We start from the raw sequence: 9,674 nt of genomic DNA on the forward strand, positions 1-9,674 counted from the left end.
GTGAATGATCAGCATTCCATTCACTGCTCCAAGCGGAACTTTCCTTTTCACTTAAAGTTTTCTTCCTCTGCGCATGCTTAGCCGTTGCCTTCTAGGCATTGTCCAGCGAATGGGGTCAACCGACATAATCATACTCGATCGTCATAAGAACATGGGACTTTCGTGATATTGAAAGGAATTGTATGCCCCTTGAATTAAGATGGAAAATTTTTAGTTCAAGTAAAATGAAAAAATAAAAGGAAATTTTTTTAAAAAAAGGTAAAGAAAGATGTCACTCGTGGAGGATACCACATGTCAACAACACATTGAAAGAGCTCAGGAGCACCACTATGCGTTTATCTAATAAGATGGATTCATTATATGTATTTTAGATCTGCACATGAGATGTCTTTGATTTTATAAGCTTATTTCTAAGCTCTAAGAAATTTTGCTTTCTTTCTTTTCGCAAGCACATCAATAATTTGATTTTTATTAACTTATGAACTAAAGAACAAAACTTCTGACCAAAAAAAAAAACTAAATAACAAAACTAAACAATTTTACTGGAGGGTACTCATTTTCTTTCTTCGTTTCTTTAACTTTCGGCCCACATGTTCTTAATACTAGTGGTTTTACAATTAAGCAACCCATTTTAATGACAAACAATTTAGTTATGGGACCTCACGTTCCACTTGTTTATAATTTTTTTTTGTGCCAATTTGCAATTCTTGAAAGGAAGCCAAGCAACACAATATATGACGTGGCCCATAAATTAAAGGAAAAAGGAGAAAACGAAAAGCAAAGTGAGTTAGGCATCATTTCGTGCGTGATCGATTCCGTCTGGGAACCTCATTGTGCCTAATGACAGGCACCACAATTTCACACGGGATCCGATGCTTTCTAAAAGTCTTATATAGACAGAAGAAATTTCTCAAGTCAAGGATCAACAAATTTACCATATGGCTAATTGAGTCAGGAAGCCCAACCAATTATTTGCAGCCATAGTCATTAACCAATTAACAAGTCTAAGTTCGCAGAAGTTCGAAAAGAGTTGGGCATCACAAGCAGGATGAAGGTAGTACCACTACCTAGATTACCATGTAGCAGATAATAAGGCTAATAGCAAAAAGATATGAAATAAATGCTTCCGTCAGAAAATGAAGATGAGGAGCTCTTTAAGTCATACATGAAGCTAGGCTCCTATAGTTAAGGGTTGTGTCTCTCGAAGTTCGTGGGCTTCGAACTTTTTGGCTGACACAGAGCGGTGCTAATGAATAATGATATGTATCGTTGGGTATATATGGTCGATTCAGGAGTAGGATCTTAAGGGAAAACTATTAACAGGTATTCTTACTCTTTGTTACACAGCAGATTAATTGCAATCCTTATATGCATGTTTATAAATAGGGTTAATATCCTGAAAAACTCTAAACTGGTACACCAGTGACAAATTTACCCAAATTAATTTTTTTACCACAAAAAACCCCAAACTAATATACCTGTGATAAATTTACCCCAAATGGCTACAAAAAATCAAAAACTGGTACACTTGTGACAAATTTACCCCAAAACTAATTTTTTTGACCATAAAAAACCCCAAAGTGATACATTTGTGACGAATATACCCTATGTTAAATTGAATTAATACCACAAAAAAACACAAAACCGGTACAACAATGACAAACGGAGAGTAAAATCCCAACTTGGTACATTAGTCAACTGTCACGTGTCATCTAACTCAGCAATTTGACAATAAAATTTAATAGAAACTAACAGAGAGTAAATTTGTCACAAGTGTATTAGTTTAGGGTAAATTTGTCAAAAGTGTACCAGTTTGGGGTTTTTCGTTATCAAAAAATTAGTTTGAGGTAAATATAACACAGGTGTACCAGTTTGGGGTTTTTCAGGGTATTAACCCTTATAAATAACATAAAGTACAATTTACGAGCCCAAATCTTGATATTTATGAAAAAGTTACAAGTGACATAACCAAAATTTGAGGAAAATTACTATCCTTCAAAATAAAAAAAGTTTACTAAGTATCATTACAACCGAAATAGTAGACATTTCTAGCTGGGACCGTAGTTGGTCATTACTGCGGTCCTCTCGTATTTAGTAGGTTGAACTTCCAATTCTGTTCTGCTGCGGTGGCATTTGCAAGAAAGTATTCTGATTTGATTAAGTAATACTTCAAGAAAAGATGGGCATTCATGGATCCAGATCAGCTCTCAAACGTCCCAAGAATGAAGTAAAGCACCTGTTTTCATTACTACGATGGACAGCTCCCGTTCATAAAGCATGACGCAATGTAACCGGCTTAAAGAACGTCCCTTTTGCATCCATATCCCAGATATTTGGTTTGGATCTTACACCATTGTCAAAAATTACAGTGAAACTCCTGGTCATTTAAAGCATCAAGGGCATAAGAAATTGTCATCACCAAGTGAAGAACGAACAGAAGGATGCAAATTCGATATGTAAAGACAATGACTGATGGTACGGACATGTGAGATGGACATAGGCATGACGAAAAACAAGAAAGAGCGCAACATGATTCCTGCCAGTTTTTCCACCGTACAGGATGTTACTTTTGACAGGATCAAGGCCATAAATCCACCATCAGATTCAGCAATCTATGTATTAGCACCTCAATTGACAAACAAAGTGGAATATAGATCCATGACAGAATAAGCTACTAAATTATACAATCAAAACCACAGAGACAGTAATTGCCCTCGGTTTGGGCTCTTTGTCTATGAACCTTTTATCTTCAATGATATCAGTCTCGACCAATAACAAAATACACAGAAATGAGTAATTACCATGATCAATCAATTGTTAAAAGTATTATTCCACGTTGGTTGAATAAAGGATTTCAACAGGGGTTATATGCAAGCAGTCTACCTCTAACTAATAGCTTATGTTTTTGGGTGGAACTTTTCCTAACAAGTAATGAAAATCTTTTTTTATTATGCATGAATGAATGAAAGGAGCACATAAGAAACATTTTGTGCTCTTGGAAACCAACCTTAATAGAACATGGGAAATGGTAATACTCTGCATAAGAACATATTCATATCATGTCAAGGATGAAGAGTCTTACTCCGTGAGTGACGGCTATAATGACATGCAATGTATTTCAAGGCATTCTTATCTATTTTCTTTCCTACCAGGATCACAAGCCAGATGATGCTGAAGCATCACCTTCACGTTGCCGACCAATTTCCCCAAGGGTCCTTGAAATAAGAGGAAAACAATAAGACATCGACACAAAAAGCCCCATGCCAAACTGAAAATACTAATGTGAAGTAGGTGCTCTCAAATGAATACGATACTTTACCTGCTATATTTACATTTACTAGGAAACACGGACAATCTCCGAATCCGATCTACGTCGTCGTGTCTTGTCATGCAAATATTCTTCATAATTCTACATGGGGCATATGTGTTCTCCATCATTTTGGTATTTTCTGTGTAAATGAAAATAAAAGAACACGATTTCTCTCATCAAAATTCAGAGACACGCATCAACTAATGTGCAAATGATAATAAAGAGCATGACTAGTATCTCCCAAGTCAATTTTTACTCCTAAAATTGCTACTGAGCTGTTCCTATGTCAAGATTATAGTTGTAGTTGGAAGTCCTCGCTTCTGATGCAGTAAGGAACAACCCTGGTTAATCCTCGCCCAAATATCAAACCCAAAATTCCCCGCTACCCCATCAGCCTCCCAGAGCACTGCATTGTCTTTGGACAGTATTTTGCCATTACTGTATATCAGGATACAACCCGAGAACGAATTTACAGGAATAGCTGCTTCTGCTGTACTTTTCTCACAGGAAGTAAGTTGTCTGCCTCTCGTGCATCTTCAGTGGAAGAATTAGATGCCTTAGGTTCTCGAGTTACTATCCTCTGCAGAAAATTGGGCAATTTTTTGTTAGAAAAAAGACCTGGCAGAGATAGATGGTATGGTCCCGACTGAGAGAATATAAGAATGTCGTCTAACTATGTTTGGGCAATTGTTCTCCAACCCCAATATCAATCTCCAAGCCTTCCAAAACACTATGAAGAGGGCATGGAGAGTGGATTCAGTTACCTCTAGTTGGGTAGACTCGAGAACTTTAGCCTTTACCTTTAAGTCTGAAAATGAAATGAACAGAATTCTTGAGACAAGGCCTTGGTCTTTCTCTAGCAATCTTTTGGTGCTTAAACTATGGATGCCAACTACTTCACAGTACCGTTACGATTACACACATTACGAGTTCTGGGTGCAAGTGCACAGATTACCTGCGGATTGGGTCTCAGAGGAAACCATAAGGTGAAGAGCAGCGGCAGCGGGCTTGGTAACTAAAGTGAAAATTGATACAAAGGGGTTTAGCTCCTATACAGGTGGAAAAGCTAGAGTAAGAATTGATCTTTCATCCCCCTTGAAACCACGAAATTTTCCAGCCAAGGAGGAAAGAAACTATGGGTCGAGTTTTAATATGAGAGATTACCGCACTTTTGTTATGCATGTGGTTGCATAGGGCATTATGCTAAGTTCTGTGAGGAAGAAGAATATGATGAGAACCGGTTAGAAACTAATGATCCTAGTTGTTTGGCCTTATTTGGAAGTTGTTCTATGCAAAACCAGACGATATAACCATAGATGATGAGATTATTCCAGAAACTCCTACCCCCACCCTACAAATGGTGTCCTAGGAGCCTAGGGGATAGAATCCGTTGGTTCCTAGTAGTGGGAACAATCTGAAAAAGTCAGCACAGATTTTTGCCGAGAAGATAGAAGCAATTGGAAAAGGTGGCATCGGTCCATACAAACACTAAGAAAAGAGCTTGATGCTGATAACAGCTCCAAGCCACTCTACAATGCTGGAAGGCAGCTCAAAAGGCCCCCAAAAGTAATGTAGCAAGGGGAAGAAAACAGGTGGAAACAAAACACAGTAAAGGTATACTCCTTACACTTCTCAAAAGGCGAACTCTCTTGCCTTAAATGAGACCAAACTTTTGGAGACTCCAATTCAGGTTTTGGAGGATCCTAAGACATGGGCTTTGGTGGCTAGCACTAATAAGCCACCGAGATTCCCATGAAAATTTTATGCTGGAATTGTTAGGGGTTGGGCATGCCCTAGAAAATCTTGGCATTGGGGCTATGCAAAGGCCTGTCATTATTTTTCGAATCAAGAACCTGTGGTATAAGCTTGAAACAAATCCAATTCCAGAACAATGCAGTGATGAATTCAAATGGAATTACAAGGGGATTAGCAATTTTACGGAATGATAGGGTAGCGCTAACAATGGAATTAGTCACAAATGAAAATTTTGACCTAATTTGTACAGAAAGTGGAAAACATATGAGAATTCCCTTTGTGCGTGCTCCAATAATTAGTCCCACAACCAGCTTCCTTCGATTTGGTTTTGGGGGGGGGACTGGACTTTCATGAAATTTTGTATCACCGGGAAAAAGTAGGCAGGCAAATGGTGGAGCACCATAGGTTAGTGGCTTTTTGAGACATTAAACATTATAAATGCATGCTCTCTAATAGATCTTGAATGCAAAGGATGCGCATTTACACAGGCAAATAATAGGATTGGGGATGCCTTTGTGCAAGAAAGACTAGATAGAGCTCCATGCAATGTAGAATGGAGAGTGACATCCCAGAAGTGGAAGCATATGCATTACTTGCTATAGGCTCGGACCATAGTCCTATCTTGCTAACTCTCTCAGCGGAACCTGCAAAAAGAAATAGAGAAATGAAGTTAGAAGCATGCTGGCTTGAAGATTATGAATGTGGTCAGCTAGTAAGTTCAATGTGGAATATTCCAGGCATGGAAATGACACTTTCTGAAGAAACTACAAAAAGTAATAGAGGCTCTAAAGAAGTTGAGCAAGCAGAAGTTCTCTAATGCTAATAGTCCAATCAATTGCTTGAATAGGGAGCTTTAGGATTCAACAAATGAGCAGAGCTTGCATGACTGGGACAAAATGCAGCGACTGAAAATGCAAATCGAAGATCTGTGGAAACCAGGAGAAATGTACTGGGGTATGCGCTCAAGAATATACCGGCTGAAATGGGGTGATAGAAATACTAAGGAAGTGCAATGGAATGAGTACATGCTGCTCTCTCTTTTTGATGAGCATATAGTAAATGATATTCTAGATATCCCACTCTTAACAACACCGACGGAAGACAAGCCAGTCTGGACACGCAACCAAGCAGGAGGCTACGTTGTTAAAGTGGCTCCAACCAACTCCAGGACATTGAGACTAAGCATGAAGCGAATCAAGCCTCATCGTCCTACCAAATTCCAAAAGCCCTCTGGACTAAGGCATGGAATCTAAAGACTCAACCCAAAGAAAGGGTATTTAGGTGAAGGGTGTGCCAAAACACCCTACCCACAAGAGAAAACCTATTCAGAAGGAAGATTGCACCTGAGTCGACATGCCCTCTTTGCAAAAAGGAATCTGAAACTGTTAAATATCTGTTCCTTCTCTGTCAAAGGACGAAAGAGATAAGGTTGGCCTCTGCAATCATGAAAACTGAGCCGTTTTAGATGGATTAGATGAGAAAGTTGAGGCAATGTGCGAAGATGACAGTTGACTACTAGATCTGTTAAACTGGTAGGAAGCTTCGGTAGCGACTGAATCATGCTGCGGTCCTTTAAATCAAGTTCTTCAAGACAAAAAAAGCTTTGCAGTTGCATTGGGGAAGCCATAAATGCACGTATAACTTAATCGAAGGATCTTCAACGAAGACAACCCATCTATAGGAACATCCCCTCCGAGACTTCGGCAGAATGAGGCAATTAATACTTCAGTTTAATCAACTTGCTAATAGTAATCGAGTAAACTACTCAGTTTCGTACTGATAAGCAATATTCAAAATTTTCAAGTTTTTCAAATACCCAATGGATTTAGGTAATTCTAAAATTTCTGCACTTGACAAGATCAGTTCACTCAATGATTCATCACATCTTACTTTGCTGGCTGGTGCTAGCGGCCTTTGAGCCTGTGCCATAGGCGAAACTTTGCTTGCACTGCTTACAGCACGCCCTTCTACATCCAGGACTCATAATTTCTATTGTGAAGTGTTCCCAGATGATGGACTTCTTTTTTCTCCGCTTGTTGGGCTGTGTTTCAAGAGTTTTCACATCATTGTTTTCTTCTGGGGTTGCCATCTTCTATCTAAAAACAGATTCCTGCCCAATAAAGTCAGAGATAAAACAACAAAAGAAAAAAGACAGGTATGAAAGAGAAGGAGATTTAGAATATTTTGACAGCATAAGGCAAGATATATTAGAAAAATCACTGATGAATGGACTTGAACCAAATATTAGAGTAAGATGGACAAAAGATCTGTACAAGGATTAAAAATCTTTTAAAAAAATTGGACAATGGTGGCCAATCATAGGGAATTGATAAATTAGCTTTCAATATGATGATGAGAGTTTAGAGATGTTTAGCTAGCAACAAAACATCATTTTCCCCTTTGTATTGCATTATGTGGGTCAAGGATCCAAAGTATGGTGAATGTTCCTGCATAAAGTCCACACCAAAAGCACTCCAAAAACTAGAAGGCAGATTACACAGGTACCTGCATTTTATACTCAGGAAACACAATCTAGTAGTAGCTTTAACATTCGATACCTCATCTCACAGATCCAACATGAGTTATCTTGGTTGGTGGTTGGTGATCTATGCCTCAAGAAAGAACCAACTTGCGTTGGCCTGTCTTAGTTATAGAATTCTAACTCTCGATCTAGCTGAAAAGTGCAAACAACAGTAGGGTAATGAATCTTTTTCACAAACTAATTCAACTTCTCATAGTCAACTTACACACAATCATCAAATGCAGCCAAAGAACTTACATCTGAATGAAAAGGAAGGGTACTACCCAAATCACCTTGGTCTCCTAGATATATCAAACACGAAAAAGCATCGAATTACAGAGAACTAACCGAGACAAAAAGTAAAACACCATGATTGCAAATGCCCGTTTTTCAATAATTGAAATAGAAGTAAAAGCTTTGCGGCTTCCACTGGTATTAGACTTGCACATACCACTTTTCACTTTTCAGTGGATTAAAAAATTTCAGAACATACCACACAAAATTCATTAAAATGTCTGCCAGCATGCACTGCGAATTGAGCAAAGGGTGGTTGTTTTTTAGAAATCCTCGATATCTCATGGAATAAGCAGACACACATATTGTGATTCCTCTCCACCATTAAGTGTATGTCCAAAAAAAAAAAAAACAAGCATAAAGAGAGCAAAATTTATCCAATGAGTACGAGCAGAATTTAACCGATCAATGGAGTACCAACCAATTCCCGATGCCCATTTTGAAAGACTCGAACTTTTTGTAAGAACACGGTCCAAAGCTATCAAACCTCCATCGAACAAGTCACACAGCGTCTCCACCTTCGAAGGGGCCATGGTTGGGTTGGTGGTCGGAGCTTTCTTCCTTGTTGCAGAGCTGCCGTCCGGTCAAACGAAACACACAATCGAAACAATTTTTGAATTGGGGGCGAAGGCTTTGCGTGACCTGGAGTTTTTCCTTTCAGTTTTTTTCAAAATCCTTCAACTTTCAACCCTCATCGCCGCTGCCGCTCCTTTTGTTGGATGAATGTTGCTGCTGCTGTTGAAGAGCGAGCAATTGGAGCTCCTTCTTGGCAGAAGAGAAGCACCGTTCTCTCATCCTCGAGCCCTCTTCTGCTCCTTCTCAAGCTTGGCTCTCTCCATCTCCATCTGGTTCCATCAACGAATCTTCAGTTCACAAATACCTCCAAAGATCACGCCACCAGCCACCTAAACCATTGGTTTCCATCAACATAAATAAAAAACAAAAGACAAACTTTTATCTTTAGTTCACTCCTATGAATCTTCCTTTCCTCTCAGAAATGAATCTCCTATTCTCGATTTTGCAAATAAAGACACTTTTTTTTTACCCCCAACAAGGCCAAATGCCCACATACAGAACCAGACCTTTTTTCCCATGTAATGAAAAAACAGAGATATTCCCACAGAGCCCAACAGATAAAAGAACATGCCCGAGTCTGCGAAACCTCAAGAAAGAAACCCCGAAATGCAACACCGAGAGCCTGGAAAGCCTCATCCATGGAGTGCAAGATTCCTTTTTTCTTTTTTTCTTTTTTTAAACTCAGTTCAGGATATACAGCAAGCATAGCAACTGGTTTTGAGGAGGGAGGTTTTCTCGTGGGAGCTAACAGAAAAAACTGCCCATGTTTTTAAGGAGAAGTCACGCCCATCTTCGGAAGCCAAAACACACGAGATAAAAAGGAAGAGAGAAGACCCATATGAGATGGAGAGAGAGAGAGTAAATGTGGGACCCATGGACGACACGCGGCATCCACTAAATGGGCCGACCCATGATTACGTGGAGAGGCCGGGCCTGCACCAATATTTTCTCGCGAGGCGCCTGCCAATTTTTGTGGACACGCATGCACGTGGAGAGAAAAATGGACGCGGGGGAGACGTGGGCGTGGGCCCTTCAGATTTCCTCTTTCTTTGTCTTCAATAAGTGTAAGGGGAAAATTCCATTTTGGTACTTATAAGTGGAAGTGTTTTACTCGATTTGGTGCACAAAGTGAACGTGGTGTCGAAATAAGGCCGAAGTGCTTAATTGGTCTCGAATAAAGATCGAAGTGTCCAAAAAATCTCAAATAAGGGCCTAGGT

At 39.4% G+C, this 9,674-nt stretch overlaps 2 long non-coding RNA genes across 6 annotated transcripts; both read right to left on the reverse strand.

The window, feature by feature from the left end:
• Positions 1–1,932: 1,932 nt before the first annotated feature.
• LOC115662907 (uncharacterized) lies at positions 1,933–3,360 on the reverse strand. The gene is made up of 3 exons (XR_008815675.1): positions 3,320–3,360; positions 3,083–3,215; positions 1,933–2,377 (listed from the first exon to the last, which is right to left on the reverse strand). It is a non-coding gene; the product is annotated as an uncharacterized LOC115662907 (long non-coding RNA).
• A 24-nt stretch (positions 3,361–3,384) lies between these two features.
• On the reverse strand, positions 3,385–9,222 carry LOC115663155 (uncharacterized). 5 transcript variants are annotated; one of them, XR_008815667.1, is made up of 5 exons: positions 8,302–9,168; positions 6,882–7,739; positions 6,409–6,501; positions 5,659–5,709; positions 3,385–3,449 (listed from the first exon to the last, which is right to left on the reverse strand). It is a non-coding gene; the product is annotated as an uncharacterized LOC115663155 (long non-coding RNA). The 5 variants fall into 5 exon arrangements; XR_008815669.1 differs by lacking the exon at positions 3,385–3,449 and adding an exon at positions 3,490–3,890 and having other exon boundaries at positions 8,302–9,169; XR_008815670.1 differs by lacking the exon at positions 3,385–3,449 and having other exon boundaries at positions 5,519–5,709; positions 6,956–7,739; positions 8,302–9,169.
• Positions 9,223–9,674: the final 452 nt, after the last annotated feature.

This window comes from Syzygium oleosum, unplaced genomic scaffold (genome assembly GCF_021117445.2).
Source record: "Syzygium oleosum isolate NSW1041296 unplaced genomic scaffold, Sole_v2.1 Sole_v2.57, whole genome shotgun sequence".
Lineage (NCBI taxonomy): Eukaryota > Viridiplantae > Streptophyta > Magnoliopsida > Myrtales > Myrtaceae > Syzygium > Syzygium oleosum.